Raw genomic sequence first — 22,967 nt, forward strand, 5'->3', positions numbered from 1 at the left:
GGTGCTCACTACAAAAAATGCTAAATAAAAGTATTCTAGAAGAAACATGCCAAGAATTTATAAAAAATACATTTTTTTTTTCAACTTGAGTTTGAAGTCTTCTACACACGTGTCTATTTAATATTACATGATTCAGGGTTGTTAGCATACGAAAATATATTTTCTGTAAAGCAGGGCAAATTTTTACATTTTGGAACCTCATCGTTCTTCCACCCAACATTCTAGACAGGCAACACCATCTGTTGAGGAACATGGTATATAACGCTCAGAGCCGCCTCCTTTTTGTACCAATCAAAAGAGCAGATTTTTCTGAACAAGAGAAGAGATACTGTATATCCGAAAATGTGAAAAAAATAATAGTATTTAAGAATTATAAGAGTTATCAAACAAAATGGTTTGAATATTCTCTACATCAATGTGAGCCTGAAGCCAATGTGACTTTAAATCATGTCAATTTCTGTACAGAAGAATGTGGGATGTAATTCTGTATCCCCGAGATTTCAAAATAAATACAAGATATTAAAAAGATGAAGCTTCCTTCTTTGCTCTTCATATCCTTGGTGATCCTTTAGTGCTATTTTACTTTGCAAGTTACAAAAGTAATGGTCCTCTCATCTCCACTATACTACTGTATACAGTATGATGCTTCTACTCAAAAATATACCTCCTAGGCATCCGGCTGTTTGATTGAATAGCTTTTCATGCCTGCTTATTACCAATATGTATATGACCAGAAGACATTTACAAGTTGATGGCATTTTAAACCTGGTTTCACAAGCTGTATAAAAAAAAAACCTTTGTATTAATTTTGTCTGTGTGGCCATTGTGATGATGGCACAAAGTAGGGCTGGGCGATATGGCTGAAAACTGTATCACGATATCAGTGTTTCATATCGGTCGATATCGATAATTATTGATATTTTTTATTACCCATTTAAAATAAGGACCCTAGGGTGAGAATGCAGGGCGGCGGGCATGGTACAGGAGAATGCAGGGTGACTGGCATGGTGCAGGAGAATGCAGGGTACTGGCATGGTGCAGGAGAATGCAGGGCACTGTCATGGTGCAGGAGAATGCAGGGTACTGGCATGGTGCAGGAGAATGCAGGGTACTGGCATGGTGCAGGAGAATGCAGGGTACTGGCATGGTACAGGAGAATGCAGGGTACTGGCATGGTACAGGAGAATGCAGGGTACTGGCATGGTGCAGGAGAATGCAGGGTACTGGCATGGTACAGGAGAATGCAGGGTACTGGCATGGTACAGGAGAATGCAGGGTACTGGCATGGTACAGGAGAATGCAGGGTACTGGCATGGTACAGGAGAATGCAGGGTTGTGGGCATACTACAGGAGATGCAGTGCTGTGGGCATGGTACAGGTAGACCATGCCCGCAGCACTGCATCCCTTGTAGTGTGCCCGCAGCCCTGCATAATGGCAGGTAGTGAAGCTGTTTCACTTACCTGTTCCAGAGGCGCCTTCATTTTAACAATGGCGCCGCCCCCGGCGCCGCCACGTCATTGAGCATGCGCCGGCGCCGCTCGTGTAACTTCGGCTATTCCCGGCCTCTCCCGAGCGGCGGCGCGTGCGCGGTGACGTGTATGCGACGGGCGGCGCCATTTTTAAAGCTTAAACCCGTCGGAGTGGACTTTTCGTTTTATCGTTCCAAGTCTTGTATTGCTATCGATCCCCTGACTATCGCGATACATATCGGTATCGCTTTATCGCCCAGCCCTAGCACAAAGACTAGACAAAATATAAGCAATTTCTTATTTTCTATACAGCTGTCACAAAACCAAGAAAAACAAATGAATGACTAATGTATAATGTCAATGGGAGGTGCCAGGTCTATTTATTGTATATATTGTAATATGTAGTGAGCTTGTCTTTACACAACCAGCTTTACATTTTGTTATTTTTGTTCAGAAGTGTATATTTATTATTATAGGACTTCATCAGGGCTGCTAAAAACAATTTTGTCATAAGAAAAAAATAAAAATGGTGAAGTACAAGTATAGTGGCCATTAAATTCATACCCGCTTTTCTTTAAATTTCAATGCAAGTACATGGTGCATAAAAATAGTGTGATAGAACCTGCTTCCTCATCTAACTGTGACTGCACACTGGCTTCCATTTCAATGTCTTAAAAGTAACCTGTACTGAGGGAACACATATGCTGTTATTGATTTTGCACCTAAGTAACCACCAAGTCTGCTGCCCAGGAGAGAACAACTGTGATTTATCCTTACGGGAAACCAGTGACGAGGAAATTCTATCTAAGATCTGCCCCCAACAGTACCTTAGGTGCAAGCATTTTCCGGATGGTCGGACAAGATTTCAGGAAATGCCCACCAAGACCACAATACAGGCACCGGCCCTCACTCATCCTAAAGGCCCGCTCAGCCTCAGAAAGGCGAGTGAACCCCAGCTGCATGGGTTCATAGCCAGACGCACCATCCCCAGCAGGCGTGGGAGGTGAGGAAGGAATGGGTGGGAAAGAAAACGTAGGAGCCAAATTGGTAGGAGTCTTCTGCGGGTGCTCCTTAAACGATGGTCTCTCCATTAACCTGGTATCAAATAAAATCAGGAAGGAAATGAGAGCTTTGAGCTCATCAGGGGGGTCCTTGTTCCTTGGCCGCAATCTCGTCCTTCAATGCATCGGAGAGACCATGAGAGAAGACAGCCACCAGAGCCTCATTATTCCAGCCCACCTCTGCTGCCAGGGTACAGCCACAGATTCACCAAAAGGTGATCTTGTTGATCTAGCCTGGTAACCAGCATGGGGAGCATTAGAGTACCTGGGGAGTGTAGTGAGTTTCAGGATTCGTGGCCCTTGTGTACTTTCAGGGTGCCAGGAAACCAGACCACACTGGGATGCAGGTAAATAAAGCAGTTTATTAGAGCATACAACAATAAACGCACAGCAAGAGGGAGAAAGTGGAAGCAGGAACAAGCCGAGGTCAAGTCTAGAAGCGGGTAGTCATCTAAGCAGAGGTCAAGTCCAGAAGCGGGTAGTCTGTGGATGCCGGGTCGTCTGCCGATGCCGGGTCATCTGCTAATGCAGGGTCGAGAGCCAGGAGAGTCATCAGCCAAGCCAGGTCATACATGGAGGAACATGAAGAACAGAAGGCTGCTAGCAGAGATGCACCTTGGAGCACAAACATAAGGGCAAGGACTGCAACCCATCAGGTGATAGATATAATTAGGTGTGTAGCATCATCACTGTGCGACGCCCAGGCAGCAGGAAAGTGATGATGCAATCAGAGTCTATAAGAGGCAGTAGTCTGCACATGTCCATGATGGGTGCCCACAGGAGGCCAATGTAAGACCTCGACAGTTTGCTGATGACACAAAAATGAGTAGGGCAATAACATTACAGCAGGAAATAGATATCTTACAAGAGGACCTAAATAAATGAATGGAGTGGGCAACTAGATGGCAAATGAGGATTAACAATGAAGAATGTAAAGTAATGCACTTGGGGTTTAAAAATATAAACATAAGTTACTCACTAGGGGGAGAAGCTCTGGGGGATTCCTGGATGGAGAAGGATCTGGAGGTCCTGGTAGAAGACAAACTGAGCAATAGCATGCAATGTCAAGCTGCGGCAAGCAAAGCCAACAGAATATTAGCATGCATTAAAAAGGGGATTTACTCCAGAGATAAAACGATAATTGCACCACTTTGTAAAACTCTTGTTCGGCCACATCTGGCGTATTCCATCCAGTTCTGGTCACAAACCCTCAGAAAGGATGTGCTGGAACTGGAGGGAGTTCAGAGAAGGGCAACAAAATTAATAAAGTGATTGGAGGACCTCAACTATGAGGTACGACTACAAGCATTAAATAAAATTATGTTCTGCTTTAAAAGCAAAGCACAAGTTACCCTCCGTGAAAACTAAATGTATATGAAAATCTTGATTTTCCTGTAAAAGCCAAGTTTGGGTTAATCCCTTTTTACACCCCAATCAGTGCTGCTCCTATCATATTAGAGCCAATCAGAAAATAAGATTTTCAGGAAAAGTCATCATTTGACATTTTCCCTGAAGATACCTTCTGATTATGCATTAAGAAGCACCCCTTACAACCTAATAGTGAAGGACTACTAACAAGAAGTGCATGTCTCTGACCCATTTGTCAGACACAACCTATTCCAACTCCCTGCTCCAGAATACCCATACACACAGGGGACAGTGCATATTAATTACCTGTTGCCATTAGTTTATGGTCTTTTATGAACTGGTCTGAATATTCACATTATGCATTGACTCTTTTTTCATAGAAAGTCTTAAATAAATATGGACACATGGAGCAGCAACTCAGAGCTCCTGATGATGCGCATGGTGCAAAACGGCCGTTGAGCTGAGATATACGCCCAAGGTCCAGCCGCCATTCTATTTTTAGTTTGGCGGTATTTACAGTAAGTGCATTACCATTGTTTGCATTATTGTTTTTACACTTCACAGACCTTGTTTATAATATTTAATTGCCAGTATTTTGTTTTTAACTACTTGTGTTTGGCTCTTAGAGTGTCTATGTTTTTTATCTATTTATTTATTTTGTTTTTAAATAAATACTACACTATGAGATTAAGGGCTCTTTCACACGGGCGTTCCTTTTTTTTTGCCCGATCAGGTCCTTTTTTTTTTGTAACGGACATGGATGACACTTGTGTCATCCGGTCCGTATGTCCGTTTTTCATCCCATCCGTTTGCGGATGAAAAACTGACATAATGCATGTCTATGTAAATACGGATGTCTGCGGATGACACCACTGACATCCGTTTTTGCTTCCGTTCCGTTTTTTGAAAGGAAGAAAAAATAGGGTTCTCCTCCGTTCAAAAGAACTGAACTGAACTGAACTGAACTGACAAAAAACGGATGTCAGAGGATGATCATCCGATGACATCCGTATTTACATAGAGATACATTATGTCCGTTTTTCATCCGCAAACGGATGGGATGAAAAACGGACATACGGAACGCCCGTGTGAAAGAGCCCTTATGCTTCATGGTTCATCCTTTTGACCGATATGAATAAGTTTTGGTGACACCGTTTTGAATGTGTGAGAGCACATATATTTTTGTCGATGACAACATTGATTTCTGGAGAGAAACTACATTTACAATGCAATGCGTGAGTGCTGTCCTATAATTTAGACAGCATATAGTTCTGTTGAGTCTGCATTCTTTCTATTTGGTGAAGGATAATCAACATGGGTGACATTTGAGATTTTATCAAGCACTGGGAACTCCAGCTTTCCTTTGTTCCACTGGGACTTTTTTTTTTACTTGAACTGTATTCCGTTTTTTTGATTCATTTTTTTTTTTTTATTCATTTCACTTTATCATGATTTGAGATATTATTTGTGTTTATTTGTTTTGTCACACTCAGTTTGTTATTTGCAATATCATTGCAAATGAGTGATCATTATATATTTGCATAGCGCTGCTACCTTTTATTGAGTCATCCCTGCTCCAGAATGCCCATACACACAGGGGACAGTGCATATTAATTAACTGTTACCATTAGTTTATGGTCTTTTAAAAACTGGTCTGAATATTCACATTATGCATTGACTCTTTTTATAGAAAATCATAGAAATTGGCTACAAAACGTCATAGTAATTACGTAACTACAACTAAAAATCATTGTTTCTAATTTAAAACTAACTACATTGTATAAAATACATATTTAAATGATAGTTCTTCACCTTGAATGAATTTAATGTGTTTTAATATGTATGTTCTTATATTTTATGCCATTATGTGTATTTAATGGAGAGTCTGAATTAATTTAAAACGTCCATACCTGTTCCATTTTTGCATTTCACCAGGACAATAGGTACCTGTGGGGAATGGATAAGTCTAGCTGTTAGGTTTTCTAAATTGTATCTGCATGTTTTTTTGCGTTTCCTTGGCAACTGGTTTTCTATACCATGTCATGCTATTGTGGAACAAAAGCAGTCACAGTAATTTAGCTATGAATTATCCATAGTTCACTGTACATTGGAATTTTGTTAAGGGTGTGTTTCTTCATAATCTTTTTATAGAGGTTGTGTTCTGGGTGTTCACAATAGTAATTATAACAACTGCTGTAATTGGTTCATAGAATACACTTGTGATGAATATTAGAATACTATCATGCATAAGGAAGGGGATGTATTCCAGAGATAAAACTATTATCCTACCACTTTATAAAACTCTAGTCCGACCGCATCTGGAGTATGCTGTCCAGTTCTGGTCGCCAGTCCTCAGGAGGGATGTGTTGGAGCTGGAGAGAGTCAAGAGAAGGACAACTAAACTAATTAGGGGATTGGAAGACCTTAATTATAGGGTCATATAAGCGCTTGATTTATTCTCCCTAGAGAAGAGACACCTGAGAGGGGACATGACAGCAATTTACAAATACCTCAACAATGATCTCAGCATAGAAAACAAACTATTCATTCGCAAGGATTGCATGCGGACACGAGGTCATACAATGCGATTAGAGAAGAAACGTTTAAACCTCAGGCTACGCAGGGGATTCTACAGTAAGGGCAATAAGACTGTGGAATTCTCTGCCACAAATGGTAGCAACTGCGGGGAGTATGGCTATGTTTAAAAGACTCTTGGACGTACATCTCAAGGATCAAAACATTCAGGGGTATGAGAAATGATTACGACCACGCACACCTACACAAGTTGAACTGGATGGACTATTGTCTTTATTCAACCTCAACTACTATGTAACTATGTAACTATGATAGAAACATGTTTTTTTTATATTTACCTTTTCATGCAGCCTGTTCAAAAAACAAAATAGTGGGCACATTGCAGTCTGCATATTCCCACAATGTATTTGCACACAATTTTATTTGTGGGAGATGAACTCTGTATTAGGGTGAATAAGTAGCCAGTGTAAAAATATGCAAATATTTATGTGAATAAGGCCACCTGTTAATCTTATATTGCTTTTAATTTCTTTAAAGTTTAGTTGAATGTAATGATGAACATTATTATAAAATTATATTTGTGATGTCTCTGTTCCCCCACTATTATCTGTCAGACAGGGCAATGTAAGAAATGTAATGTATCATGTGCTCTCTCATTAGATATAGGCTAAATCATCTATTTATATTCAGGTTAGAACGCTGTACCTGGAGTCTTCTAAGAAAAACATTACAGCACATTTGGACCCCTTAAACCATCTGCTGTATGTACCAGATTTTTCACCTTTTGTATTGCTCAAATATACTATATTTACATACGGTATATACAAATTTACAAGAGCAAACAAAGCCTCTTTTCTTTATTTATTGCTGTGTTGTCTTGGTGTTGTGTGCATCAAATCTATATTTGGTCTTCAATTTTTTTTTAAATGCTTGCTATAGAGGATTTGATGTGTGTGTGTTATCTCATGAGATCTGAAGAACTTTTAGCCAAGCTGCTTAAAAAGGTCAGTTTTACTACTTCTCTGCTGCTACAGAGCTAACTAGAACTAATAAGAGAGTTTTTTTGATTATTCTTTTCTGCAATGCAATACATCCTGGAAAACTATGCTTATGGAACAGTCTGGCTGCATGTCTTGCAGATTGCAGAGACTTCTTTCTTCCTCTCTACTGTGTTTTTTGGAATGCTTTGACTTGCTATGTCTCCATGTTCTCTCCCACCATCCAGAGACAGCGGTTAACACTAAAGACCTGGGACGTATGAGGTATGCATACCTCCCAACTTTTTAAGATGGGAGCGAGGGTCACCTATTCGCAAAAGTATGTAGGCATAGGACACACACCCTGCCACGCTCCCTTAACCCTTTTACTGTCAGGTCTGTACGGTGTACGTTCCTACAGCACTACTTGCAGCTGGCCAGGTCCGTACGCCGTACAGACCTCATTTCTTCCCCTGCTATGCTCACTTCAATGACCATGAACTTATAACAGAATTGTTCAGCAGACTCTGTTGAACAATTCTATATGATCAGAGTTATTAACCTAAAATGTGACCGACCCCATGTCGCCACTTCCCTGTCCCCAGTCTCTCCACCTCCTGCCCCTCCCTGTCACCTAAAATTACTCCCCCCCACCCTCCTTTCCTATCCTCCTTCACCCCCCTTCATGCCCCCCCAGCACTGATTTCCCCACACCTGATCCGACCCCCCGCAAACCAGATCCCCTGCAGCTGCCTTTAGAAGCCAGCATCCCTCCTTTGCTGCTCCCGCCAGTTTTAGATGCTGCTGGGGCTTGGGGGGGATCACAAAATGCCCCCCCGGCAGGCCAATCCCCCCTGTACCAGCCCCTGCACCCCCCTATTCATCCATCTCCTCGGCAGCATCCCTCCCTTTCCCTCCTGCTGCCTGCAGTTGCTGACCGGCACTGTGTCCGGCCAGCCATCATGCTGAACAGAAGGGGGGGGGGGTGCTAGTGAAGCTGGGGCTTGGTAAACATGTGTTTACCTGACCCCTCCCTGTAGTGCAGTGCAGCAAGGCAGCCATCGCTACCAATGGCTCCTGACAACTCAGCTGATCAGCTGATCTCATAGTAAACCGACAGTTTGTTATGTGTCAGACTGTCAGTTTATGAATGAATATGTTCTCTATACAGACTCCTTATTTCATTCATGTAAAGTGCTGCAGAGAAAGGGGCTTTCTTAAGTCCCTTTCTCCGTCTCAAAAAAATAAATATGTGGGTCTGTTTAGACCTTTGATATCTCACCAAAGACCCCCGCCCCCCCTCTAAAAATATATATAAGTAAAACCTTGGATTGCGAGCATAATTTGTTCTGGAAGCATGCTTGTAATCCAAAGCACTCTTATATCAAAGCAAATTTCCCCAAAAGAAATAATGGAAACTCAGATGATTTGTTCCACAAGTCGTTCAGTTTATAGTCTATATACAAAGATTTTAGCAATGTGATAGGTTGTGTAACCATAAAATGTCCATCCACAATATGCAGCCTTCCCAAAGGGATTAGAAGCAAAATCTAGCAGAGCTACAGAATATAAGAGAGATCAGAGGCACCTCTAAGTGTAGCAATATGGTTACATTTAATGAAGCAAAAATTAGGGGGTCCCCCTAGGGTGTGGGACTTTAACGGCAAACACACTTCCACAGATATGTAAAAGTAAAACTATTTTTATTAACAAGTTTAAAATAGATCTCAATGGATCAGAGGTATTACATAAATGATATAGAAAACAACAAAGGAGGTATGGTAACACAAATAATTTGAAAGAAATAATGATGCATATACTCAAAGGTATATGTTGGTTTCTTGAAGGAAATCCTCCCACCCGACGCGTTTCAGGCACGCAGGCCTTTCTTCAGGGGTCTGGGAAGTGGGGAGGTTTTGTGATTTCCTGCATAACATAGTAGATATTGTATAAATTGATTGCATAAAAAATTGTGTCAGTTTCAGTATATTTCAAATATTAAATGTTATACCTGTAGAAGAAATCTGGATATAAAAGTTTCGTACCTGTAGTTTGCTGGAAATGTGACAAGAGAGTCACTGCTGATAAGAGTAAGAGAAAAGAGGGGTTCCGCTGTGCTGAGTGCCGAAGTATGCACCCCTGGGTCCCTGAGGGTGTGAATCTTCACCAATGTGGCTCCAGCGAGGATGCCTAAGGGGAGGCTGCACGTGTCTCTGTGTGAACGTATATGTAGGAGAATAAAATTATTTGAAGATGTATTTACAAAGGATGACTGATCTGCTCTTAGGGTAGGTGTAGAAGTAAGGGGAGAGGTACCTTGTAATAAATGTATTGACGCTTCTGGTTGAAGAGGATGTGCCTGTTGTGTTGAAGATCACGGGGTAGGGGATGTTGTAAGTTGGTAGAGTCCGCTGAAAAATATATATTATATATATATATATATATACACATATGTGTGTCCTGTTATATGTTGAGGTTGGCTCGTACAGCATTCTATCAAGGAGAGTGTTTGTTTAATACTCATACCTTAGTCTATTTGTTACGTAAAGATTTCCTGACCAGGAGTCATATTGCTGCTTCTCAGTAATTAGCAGAATTTTGTTGTCCCTAGATAAATGTTGGAATTTTAAGGCACGTCAGGTTTAAAAGATAGGATGTAACAAGTATTCATAATTATAAATACTGATTTAAATATACCTAAATAGAGTGAGTCAATCCATGTTTAGGTTCTCTCCTCTAGGTTGTTTGAGAGGTGCATCTGGGAACCAGAGAATGGCATATAAGTTACACATAGTGGGCAAGTAAAGGGTGAAAGGGTGGAGATAAACTAAAATACATTAGATCCAGCTGGTGAATTACCTGGTGATGTTGCAATAGCAAGAGTTATTCAGGAGTCGATTGCCCTGTAAGGTGCCTAAAATGACATGTTTTATCCCCATTAGGATTAACCAGTAGTAAAATGGTAGAAGTAGCTTATAGGGGGGTCCCCGGTGGTTACCTTGTATGTGGCAGGTTGTGTGTGCAGTCCTCGGCGGCGGATGCTGTGTCTGGCATCCGCCGCCGTTTAAATGCCCATGAAGGACGCCGGAGCATGCGCAGTGCGAGCCGCGTGCACGCTTCGGCGTCATCTGTGCAGCCAATGGCATCCCCCGCCGATGGAACGCAGGACACGCCCCCGGATGCGGAAGTGCGGCCTGCGTTTCAACGGCACCGACGCAGTAATTGGTCCCCAAACTGCGGGCGGGGCCAGTGGATTCGGCCGTCATCCGCAGGAGGGGCCAAGGAGCGGGGGGGCCCGTAACATGGTCACGTCTCCCCCCGGGTGCGCCGGGTGGGGTCACAAGGGAAAGATCAGCCCCAGGGGATGGAAGAAAAGAAGAAGGGGGCGGGGTCGGCTGCCGCACATAGGATTCCCTGTTAGAAAAAGAGAAGGAGCATAGTGTGTGGAAAAATGCCTGGAAAATAGTTGGAAGATAGGGTAGGATAGGGTAGTTGGTGAAGAATGCTTTAGTTTGTTAAAGACATTTATCAATAATACAGACATAATATATTGGATACTTCAAAATGAGATATAGCATTATGTCAAAGTTAATAAATAAACATTATAACTGTATATATGAGGGATGTATGTTTAACATAGCTTGTTACTGGTTGAATAGTATTAGAAAGACGTTAATATTGAGTATTGAAATAGATAGAATATGTCTTCAATAGTCCTTGTATATAAAGTTGTTTCCACATTACATATGCACATATGTCTATATTACGTAGTACATAGGTATGAATAATGAAATAAATAAATAAAGAAGAGGATTATGATGTAAAACCTGGGAACAGGAACCTCTAATGGTCTGGGAACGTCAGATCTAATTGGTGAAAACAGAGCAATAGACAATCCGTTTGAAAAATTCATATTGAGATGCATTACATTAGTACATATAGAGAGAGATATATATGATTAGATGAATAGTTATGGTGAGATCAGGGGAAAAAAAAAAAAAAAAAAAAAAAAAAAAAGGGGAAAGAAGAATGGCATGTAAGGTGAATGGGATTATTTTTCCCAGCCTCCAGAGGAGAACCCTTCCAAAAAGGGTCGGAAGCTGAGAGAGTCATTGAGGCCTGGGGGCGAGGTGGCGTTGAGTTCTACTATCCAACGTGTTTCACGTTGTAGGAGTATTTTGTTCCAGTCACCCCCTCTTTTATTTGGGTGTATTCTATCTAGAATTATGAATTGAATAGCCGGGAAGTGGCCGTGGTGAAAGTCTCTTACATGTCTGCCTAAAGGGAGATCAGGGTTTGCCGTCTTCATGCTTATAATGTGTCGGTAAGCTCTGTTGTGAAACTCAAGTTTGGTTTTGCCTACATAATACCCACCGCAAGGGCATAGTAGTAAATATACTACCCCGGTGGTTTTACAATTGGCGTAGTGACGTGGTTGGTATTTTTTACCGTTAGGTAGAACAATGTTGGGGGTTACGCACATATATTGACAATATGGACATCCACCACAACGGAAGGTTCCTGGTCTTTTGCAGGGGTCTCGTCTGGGTTCACCTGTGTATTCGCTGTGGACTAGCATGTCCTTCAAAGATTTTGTTTTTCTAAAGGTAATTGCTGGATATTGTTGTATATGTTGGTTGAGGGTGGGATCGATTGTCAAGAGATGCCAATATTTGTTAATAATTTTCTTGACAGTGGCATGCTGTTTAGTGTATTTGGTGATGATTCGGATAGTGTCTGTTTTCTTTGTTGTTGCTTTCTTAGGTAATTTAGGGAATAGTAGATCTGCTCTATTTTTTGCAGCGGCACGTTTGAAGGCTCTCTTTAAACATGTGTTGGAGTATCCCCGTTTACGGAGTCTCTCTCTGAGTTTGTTAGCTTCGATTTGGAATGTTTCATTCTTTGAGCAGTTGCGACGAATTCTGAGGTACTGGCTGTAGGGAATAGATTTGAGAAGAGGGGCTGGGTGTGAGCTGGTGGCATGTAAAATGGTGTTCCCAGCAGTGGGTTTCCGGTATATTGAGCTAGTGAGTAGGCCTTCTGTGTTTTTTTCTATGGTTACGTCAAGAAAGTTTATTGTCTGTTGGTGACATGTCATGGTGAATGATAGATTAAAATTGTTCTTGTTCATGCATGTTACGCACTCGTGTAATAAACTCTGGGGTCCGGTCCATATGATGAACACGTCATCTATGTATCTGTACCAGGACAAAATGTGGTCCGTGAAGGAGGCCAGTGTAGGGTCTAATAGGAATGAACGCTCCCATTCCCCCAGGTATAGGTTGGCGTAGGATGGGGCACAACCTGTCCCCATTGCTACGCCTTGCACCTGGAGGAAATGGGAACCGTTGAACGAGAAGGCATTGTGAGTCAGAATGTATTCTAAAGCTTGAATGAGGAAGTCATTGAATGGGGTGGGTATAGGATTGGTTTGTTGGAGGACACGTCGGATGGCGGCTAATCCCTGAGCATGTGGTATAGAACTGTATAGGGCTTCGACGTCCACTGCTACTAGTAGGGCGTCTGGGGGTATGACCAGGCCTTCGATTATTTGAAGTAAGTGGATAGTATCTTTTACATAAGATGTAAGATCTTCCACGTATGGTCTTAGTTTCTCGTCAATGAGTTTGCTTAGGTTCTCGGAGATGCTACCTCTGCCTGATACAATGGGTCTCCCTGGTGGATTTTCTGGGTTTTTATGTACCTTAGGTAGGCTGTAAAAAGTGGGAGTTACAGGATGGCTTGTGCGGATGTATTCCCAACATTGTTTGTCTATGATGTTGTGATAATATGCTGTGTCTACTAATAGGTAGAATTCCTGATAATATTTATCAATAGTAGATTTGGTAATGGGTCTGTACCAATCAGTGTTGAGTAGGATTTTATTGCACATTGATGTATATTGTGTGTTGTGCATAATCACAATGTTGCCCCCTTTGTCGGAGGGTTTTATGGTGAGTTCAGATTGTTGCAGTAAGGAGTCTAATGCTTCTTTCTCTGAAGGAGAAAAATTGGAGCTTGATTTAGATGTTTTGAGTTTTTTTATATCTTGGGTGGTCATAGTTAGGAAAGCATTGAGGTTGGGGTTGAGGGAGGGGGCCGGGAACTTGTCCGATTTCTTTTTAAGTGTTGTTGTATTGGTTATACTAGTTGATGGTGAGTCAACATGTGTGTTTAAAAGAGATTCCAAATCGATCTTGTCAATCAGGTCTAGGCCCTCTTGTTCCTCTAGTAGTGAGATCAGTGTCTCTAAGGCTGCATTTTCTGCTGGTGTTTTTGCTTTGGGTTTTGTATGGAAACTTTTTAGTAATAGTTTCCTGGCAAAAATTTGGAGGTCTTTTATTACCTCGAAGTTATCAGTATCAGAGTCAGGACAGAAACTTAAGCGTGATTGTGATTATGCACAACACACAATATACATCAATGTGCAATAAAATCCTACTCAACACTGATTGGTACAGACCCATTACCAAATCTACTATTGATAAATATTATCAGGAATTCTACCTATTAGTAGACACAGCATATTATCACAACATCATAGACAAACAATGTTGGGAATACATCCGCACAAGCCATCCTGTAACTCCCACTTTTTACAGCCTACCTAAGGTACATAAAAACCCAGAAAATCCACCAGGGAGACCCATTGTATCAGGCAGAGGTAGCATCTCCGAGAACCTAAGCAAACTCATTGACGAGAAACTAAGACCATACGTGGAAGATCTTACATCTTATGTAAAAGATACTATCCACTTACTTCAAATAATCGAAGGCCTGGTCATACCCCCAGACGCCCTACTAGTAGCAGTGGACGTCGAAGCCCTATACAGTTCTATACCACATGCTCAGGGATTAGCCGCCATCCGACGTGTCCTCCAACAAACCAATCCTATACCCACCCCATTCAATGACTTCCTCATTCAAGCTTTAGAATACATTCTGACTCACAATGCCTTCTCGTTCAACGGTTCCCATTTCCTCCAGGTGCAAGGCGTAGCAATGGGGACAGGTTGTGCCCCATCCTACGCCAACCTATACCTGGGGGAATGGGAGCGTTCATTCCTATTAGACCCTACACTGGCCTCCTTCACGGACCACATTTTGTCCTGGTACAGATACATAGATGACGTGTTCATCATATGGACCGGACCCCAGAGTTTATTACACGAGTGCGTAACATGCATGAACAAGAACAATTTTAATCTATCATTCACCATGACATGTCACCAACAGACAATAAACTTTCTTGACGTAACCATAGAAAAAAACACAGAAGGCCTACTCACTAGCTCAATATACCGGAAACCCACTGCTGGGAACACCATTTTACATGCCACCAGCTCACACCCAGCCCCTCTTCTCAAATCTATTCCCTACAGCCAGTACCTCAGAATTCGTCGCAACTGCTCAAAGAATGAAACATTCCAAATCGAAGCTAACAAACTCAGAGAGAGACTCCGTAAACGGGGATACTCCAACACATGTTTAAAGAGAGCCTTCAAACGTGCCGCTGCAAAAAATAGAGCAGATCTACTATTCCCTAAATTACCTAAGAAAGCAACAACAAAGAAAACAGACACTATCCGAATCATCACCAAATACACTAAACAGCATGCCACTGTCAAGAAAATTATTAACAAATATTGGCATCTCTTGACAATCGATCCCACCCTCAACCAACATATACAACAATATCCAGCAATTACCTTTAGAAAAACAAAATCTTTGAAGGACATGCTAGTCCACAGCGAATACACAGGTGAACCCAGACGAGACCCCTGCAAAAGACCAGGAACCTTCCGTTGTGGTGGATGTCCATATTGTCAATATATGTGCGTAACCCCCAACATTGTTCTACCTAACGGTAAAAAATACCAACCACGTCACTACGCCAATTGTAAAACCACCGGGGTAGTATATTTACTACTATGCCCTTGCGGTGGGTATTATGTAGGCAAAACCAAACTTGAGTTTCACAACAGAGCTTACCGACACATTATAAGCATGAAGACGGCAAACCCTGATCTCCCTTTAGGCAGACATGTAAGAGACTTTCACCACGGCCACTTCCCGGCTATTCAATTCATAATTCTAGATAGAATACACCCAAATAAAAGAGGGGGTGACTGGAACAAAATACTCCTACAACGTGAAACACGTTGGATAGTAGAACTCAACGCCACCTCGCCCCCAGGCCTCAATGACTCTCTCAGCTTCCGACCCTTTTTGGAAGGGTTCTCCTCTGGAGGCTGGGAAAAATAATCCCATTCACCTTACATGCCATTCTTCTTTCCCCTTTTTTTTTTTTTTTTTTTTTTTTTTTTTTTCCCCTGATCTCACCATAACTATTCATCTAATCATATATATCTCTCTCTATATGTACTAATGTAATGCATCTCAATATGAATTTTTCAAACGGATTGTCTATTGCTCTGTTTTCACCAATTAGATCTGACGTTCCCAGACCATTAGAGGTTCCTGTTCCCAGGTTTTACATCATAATCCTCTTCTTTATTTATTTATTTCATTATTCATACCTATGTACTACGTAATATAGACATATGTGCATATGTAATGTGGAAACAACTTTATATACAAGGACTATTGAAGACATATTCTATCTATTTCAATACTCAATATTAACGTCTTTCTAATACTATTCAACCAGTAACAAGCTATGTTAAACATACATCCCTCATATATACAGTTATAATGTTTATTTATTAACTTTGACATAATGCTATATCTCATTTTGAAGTATCCAATATATTATGTCTGTATTATTGATAAATGTCTTTAACAAACTAAAGCATTCTTCACCAACTACCCTATCCTACCCTATCTTCCAACTATTTTCCAGGCATTTTTCCACACACTATGCTCCTTCTCTTTTTCTAACAGGGAATCCTATGTGCGGCAGCCGACCCCGCCCCCTTCTTCTTTTCTTCCATCCCCTGGGGCTGATCTTTCCCTTGTGACCCCACCCGGCGCACCCGGGGGGAGACGTGACCATGTTACGGGCCCCCCCGCTCCTTGGCCCCTCCTGCGGATGACGGCCGAATCCACTGGCCCCGCCCGCAGTTTGGGGACCAATTACTGCGTCGGTGCCGTTGAAACGCAGGCCGCACTTCCGCATCCGGGGGCGTGTCCTGCGTTCCATCGGCGGGGGATGCCATTGGCTGCACAGATGACGCCGAAGCGTGCACGCGGCTCGCACTGCGCATGCTCCGGCGTCCTTCATGGGCATTTAAACGGCGGCGGATGCCAGACACAGCATCCGCCGCCGAGGACTGCACACACAACCTGCCACATACAAGGTAACCACCGGGGACCCCCCTATAAGCTACTTCTACCATTTTACTACTGGTTAATCCTAATGGGGATAAAACATGTCATTTTAGGCACCTTACAGGGCAATCGACTCCTGAATAACTCTTGCTATTGCAACATCACCAGGTAATTCACCAGCTGGATCTAATGTATTTTAGTTTATCTCCACCCTTTCACCCTTTACTTGCCCACTATGTGTAACTTATATGCCATTCTCTGGTTCCCAGATGCACCTCTCAAACAACCTAGAGGAGAGAACCTAAACATGGATTGACTCACTCTATTTAGGTATATTTAAATCAGTATTTATAATTATGAATACTTGTTACATCCTATCTTTTAAACCTGACGTGCCTTAAAATTCCAACATTTATCTAGGGACAACAAAATTCTGCTAATTACTGAGAAGCAGCAATATGACTCCTGGTCAGGAAATCTTTACGTAACAAATAGACTAAGGTATGAGTATTAAACAAACACTCTCCTTGATAGAATGCTGTACGAGCCAACCTCAACATATAACAGGACACACATATGTGTATATATATATATATATATAATATATATTTTTCAGCGGACTCTACCAACTTACAACATCCCCTACCCCGTGATCTTCAACACAACAGGCACATCCTCTTCAACCAGAAGCGTCAATACATTTATTACAAGGTACCTCTCCCCTTACTTCTACACCTACCCTAAGAGCAGATCAGTCATCCTTTGTAAATACATCTTCAAATAATTTTATTCTCCTACATATACGTTCACACAGAGACACGTGCAGCCTCCCCCTAGGCATCCTCGCTGGAGCCACATTGGTGAAGATTCACACCCTCAGGGACCCAGGGGTGCATACTTCGGCACTCAGCACAGCGGAACCCCTCTTTTCTCTTACTCTTATCAGCAGTGACTCTCTTGTCACATTTCCAGCAAACTACAGGTACGAAACTTTTATATCCAGATTTCTTCTACAGGTATAACATTTAATATTTGAAATATACTGAAACTGACACAATTTTTTATGCAATCAATTTATACAATATCTACTATGTTATGCAGGAAATCACAAAACCTCCCCACTTCCCAGACCCCTGAAGAAAGGCCTGCGTGCCTGAAACGCGTCGGGTGGGAGGATTTCCTTCAAGAAACCAACATATACCTTTGAGTATATGCATCATTATTTCTTTCAAATTATTTGTGTTACCATACCTCCTTTGTTGTTTTCTATATCATTTATGTAATACCTCTGATCCATTGAGATCTATTTTAAACTTGTTAATAAAAATATTTTTACTTTTACATATCTGTGGAAGTGTGTTTGCCGTTAAAGTCCCACACCCTAGGGGGACCCCCTAATTTTTGCTTGTTCAGTCCAGGGATGTTGGCAAACCACTTCTAAGTTTTCACATAGCTGGGGTATATTTCTTTGAACTTATAGTTCAGGGTAGCAAATACCCACCCCCCGCCCCCCTTACCCTAGCTATTTGAAACACTTACTTGATTATTTTTTCATACAATTTCCTCCTATGTTATCCCAATTGTAGAACAATTTGGATATTTCCCCCTTTTCCAACCGGAACCCCCAAAAAAAAAGTTTCTTATACCTCACAACTATCACACAACACAATCCAACCCACTAGTGGGATCCAATCACCTGCAACATGTTCAAGGAACATGGCTTCGCCAAACTCCTGACATCTTACAGGGAACAAAGCAAAAAAGGAGCAAAGGAATCCGAGATGATTTCATTATTCACTCAACTTAGAAAATTAGTTGAAAAAAAGTTAACACAGGCACTCCATATCGATAGCTTTGAACAATACATTCTAGAGAACATCAACCCGCTAGGCTTACGCATCCAAATTTTTCCCACTCTCGACAACCTTGACGAGACATTTAAAAAGAAATGGGAACTTAATCTACAGCAGTGCACCAAAACTATGATGCAACTACTTACTGAGGAATACCGTAGCCGCATTCTTTCCTTAGAAGCAGACATCAATAACATTTATGAAAAACTTACCCCATTCCAACAATTTGCCAACTATAAGGATCAAGAGGAAAATATAAAACTCCACTTGGACCGTATAGTGAAAGAAACTATTATCACCAAGGAGAAAAAATTCTGGAGAGACAAAACAGCATTCGCTGAACAAAAAGCCTACAGATGGCAGAAAACAACATCTCAAACACGTAATATCAGGGATAGAAAATATTTTCACGGTTCAGATTCTTCTATTAATTCCTCTATTTCTTCATCCTCACAGCAGTCGTATGGAAACAGAAAGCAAAAAACGAAGAGGACCCCTCAAGACAATGAGGACCAACTAGTCAAGAAACACATCATCGAATCGCACGCTCCTTCACAATCACTCGCACGCGCACCCACAGGAACGCCCTCCTCACGCAATACAGGTACCCTACGTAATGGCACTATGAGACCAGTCACAGCACCCATTTTTAAAACCACGAGCACCATAGCACCCCCCATCACACCTTCTAATGAACCAGAAGGACCACCTTCCACACTTCTCCCAGCACAATCACACCAAACATGACACACACCCACTTCGGAACATGGGACCAACCCTATGAACATCATCAATCTCTCTGACTATCCTTTAACCGAAGACCAATCAAACCTGCTCACTAAGGGCTTAAGTTTCTGTCCTGACTCTGATACTGATAACTTCGAGGTAATAAAAGACCTCCAAATTTTTGCCAGGAAACTATTACTAAAAAGTTTCCATACAAAACCCAAAGCAAAAACACCAGCAGAAAATGCAGCCTTAGAGACACTGATCTCACTACTAGAGGAACAAGAGGGCCTAGACCTGATTGACAAGATCGATTTGGAATCTCTTTTAAACACACATGTTGACTCACCATCAACTAGTATAACCAATACAACAACACTTAAAAAGAAATCGGACAAGTTCCCGGCCCCCTCCCTCAACCCCAACCTCAATGCTTTCCTAACTATGACCACCCAAGATATAAAAAAACTCAAAACATCTAAATCAAGCTCCAATTTTTCTCCTTCAGAGAAAGAAGCATTAGACTCCTTACTGCAACAATCTGAACTCACCATAAAACCCTCCGACAAAGGGGGCAACATTGTGATTATGCACAACACACAATATACATCAATGTGCAATAAAATCCTACTCAACACTGATTGGTACAGACCCATTACCAAATCTACTATTGATAAATATTATCAGGAATTCTACCTATTAGTAGACACAGCATATTATCACAACATCATAGACAAACAATGTTGGGAATACATCCGCACAAGCCATCCTGTAACTCCCACTTTTTACAGCCTACCTAAGGTACATAAAAACCCAGAAAATCCACCAGGGAGACCCATTGTATCAGGCAGAGGTAGCATCTCCGAGAACCTAAGCAAACTCATTGACGAGAAACTAAGACCATACGTGGAAGATCTTACATCTTATGTAAAAGATACTATCCACTTACTTCAAATAATCGAAGGCCTGGTCATACCCCCAGACGCCCTACTAGTAGCAGTGGACGTCGAAGCCCTATACAGTTCTATACCACATGCTCAGGGATTAGCCGCCATCCGACGTGTCCTCCAACAAACCAATCCTATACCCACCCCATTCAATGACTTCCTCATTCAAGCTTTAGAATACATTCTGACTCACAATGCCTTCTCGTTCAACGGTTCCCATTTCCTCCAGGTGCAAGGCGTAGCAATGGGGACAGGTTGTGCCCCATCCTACGCCAACCTATACCTGGGGGAATGGGAGCGTTCATTCCTATTAGACCCTACACTGGCCTCCTTCACGGACCACATTTTGTCCTGGTACAGATACATAGATGACGTGTTCATCATATGGACCGGACCCCAGAGTTTATTACACGAGTGCGTAACATGCATGAACAAGAACAATTTTAATCTATCATTCACCATGACATGTCACCAACAGACAATAAACTTTCTTGACGTAACCATAGAAAAAAACACAGAAGGCCTACTCACTAGCTCAATATACCGGAAACCCACTGCTGGGAACACCATTTTACATGCCACCAGCTCACACCCAGCCCCTCTTCTCAAATCTATTCCCTACAGCCAGTACCTCAGAATTCGTCGCAACTGCTCAAAGAATGAAACATTCCAAATCGAAGCTAACAAACTCAGAGAGAGACTCCGTAAACGGGGATACTCCAACACATGTTTAAAGAGAGCCTTCAAACGTGCCGCTGCAAAAAATAGAGCAGATCTACTATTCCCTAAATTACCTAAGAAAGCAACAACAAAGAAAACAGACACTATCCGAATCATCACCAAATACACTAAACAGCATGCCACTGTCAAGAAAATTATTAACAAATATTGGCATCTCTTGACAATCGATCCCACCCTCAACCAACATATACAACAATATCCAGCAATTACCTTTAGAAAAACAAAATCTTTGAAGGACATGCTAGTCCACAGCGAATACACAGGTGAACCCAGACGAGACCCCTGCAAAAGACCAGGAACCTTCCGTTGTGGTGGATGTCCATATTGTCAATATATGTGCGTAACCCCCAACATTGTTCTACCTAACGGTAAAAAATACCAACCACGTCACTACGCCAATTGTAAAACCACCGGGGTAGTATATTTACTACTATGCCCTTGCGGTGGGTATTATGTAGGCAAAACCAAACTTGAGTTTCACAACAGAGCTTACCGACACATTATAAGCATGAAGACGGCAAACCCTGATCTCCCTTTAGGCAGACATGTAAGAGACTTTCACCACGGCCACTTCCCGGCTATTCAATTCATAATTCTAGATAGAATACACCCAAATAAAAGAGGGGGTGACTGGAACAAAATACTCCTACAACGTGAAACACGTTGGATAGTAGAACTCAACGCCACCTCGCCCCCAGGCCTCAATGACTCTCTCAGCTTCCGACCCTTTTTGGAAGGGTTCTCCTCTGGAGGCTGGGAAAAATAATCCCATTCACCTTACATGCCATTCTTCTTTCCCCTTTTTTTTTTTTTTTTTTTTTTTTTTTTTCCCCTGATCTCACCATAACTATTCATCTAATCATATATATCTCTCTCTATATGTACTAATGTAATGCATCTCAATATGAATTTTTCAAACGGATTGTCTATTGCTCTGTTTTCACCAATTAGATCTGACGTTCCCAGACCATTAGAGGTTCCTGTTCCCAGGTTTTACATCATAATCCTCTTCTTTATTTATTTATTTCATTATTCATACCTATGTACTACGTAATATAGACATATGTGCATATGTAATGTGGAAACAACTTTATATACAAGGACTATTGAAGACATATTCTATCTATTTCAATACTCAATATTAACGTCTTTCTAATACTATTCAACCAGTAACAAGCTATGTTAAACATACATCCCTCATATATACAGTTATAATGTTTATTTATTAACTTTGACATAATGCTATATCTCATTTTGAAGTATCCAATATATTATGTCTGTATTATTGATAAATGTCTTTAACAAACTAAAGCATTCTTCACCAACTACCCTATCCTACCCTATCTTCCAACTATTTTCCAGGCATTTTTCCACACACTATGCTCCTTCTCTTTTTCTAACAGGGAATCCTATGTGCGGCAGCCGACCCCGCCCCCTTCTTCTTTTCTTCCATCCCCTGGGGCTGATCTTTCCCTTGTGACCCCACCCGGCGCACCCGGGGGGAGACGTGACCATGTTACGGGCCCCCCCGCTCCTTGGCCCCTCCTGCGGATGACGGCCGAATCCACTGGCCCCGCCCGCAGTTTGGGGACCAATTACTGCGTCGGTGCCGTTGAAACGCAGGCCGCACTTCCGCATCCGGGGGCGTGTCCTGCGTTCCATCGGCGGGGGATGCCATTGGCTGCACAGATGACGCCGAAGCGTGCACGCGGCTCGCACTGCGCATGCTCCGGCGTCCTTCATGGGCATTTAAACGGCGGCGGATGCCAGACACAGCATCCGCCGCCGAGGACTGCACACACAACCTGCCACATACAAGGTAACCACCGGGGACCCCCCTATAAGCTACTTCTACCATTTTACTACTGGTTAATCCTAATGGGGATAAAACATGTCATTTTAGGCACCTTACAGGGCAATCGACTCCTGAATAACTCTTGCTATTGCAACATCACCAGGTAATTCACCAGCTGGATCTAATGTATTTTAGTTTATCTC

General features: G+C 42.0%; 1 protein-coding gene across 3 annotated transcripts in view; it reads right to left on the reverse strand.

The window, feature by feature from the left end:
* Positions 1-22,967, reverse strand: part of CNIH2 (cornichon family AMPA receptor auxiliary protein 2) — a 266,126-nt gene that overhangs the window by 116,505 nt on the left and 126,654 nt on the right. The window lies entirely within an intron of this gene.

Source organism: Pelophylax lessonae, assembly GCF_965119305.1.
Source record: "Pelophylax lessonae genome assembly, chromosome: 10".
Lineage (NCBI taxonomy): Eukaryota > Metazoa > Chordata > Amphibia > Anura > Ranidae > Pelophylax > Pelophylax lessonae.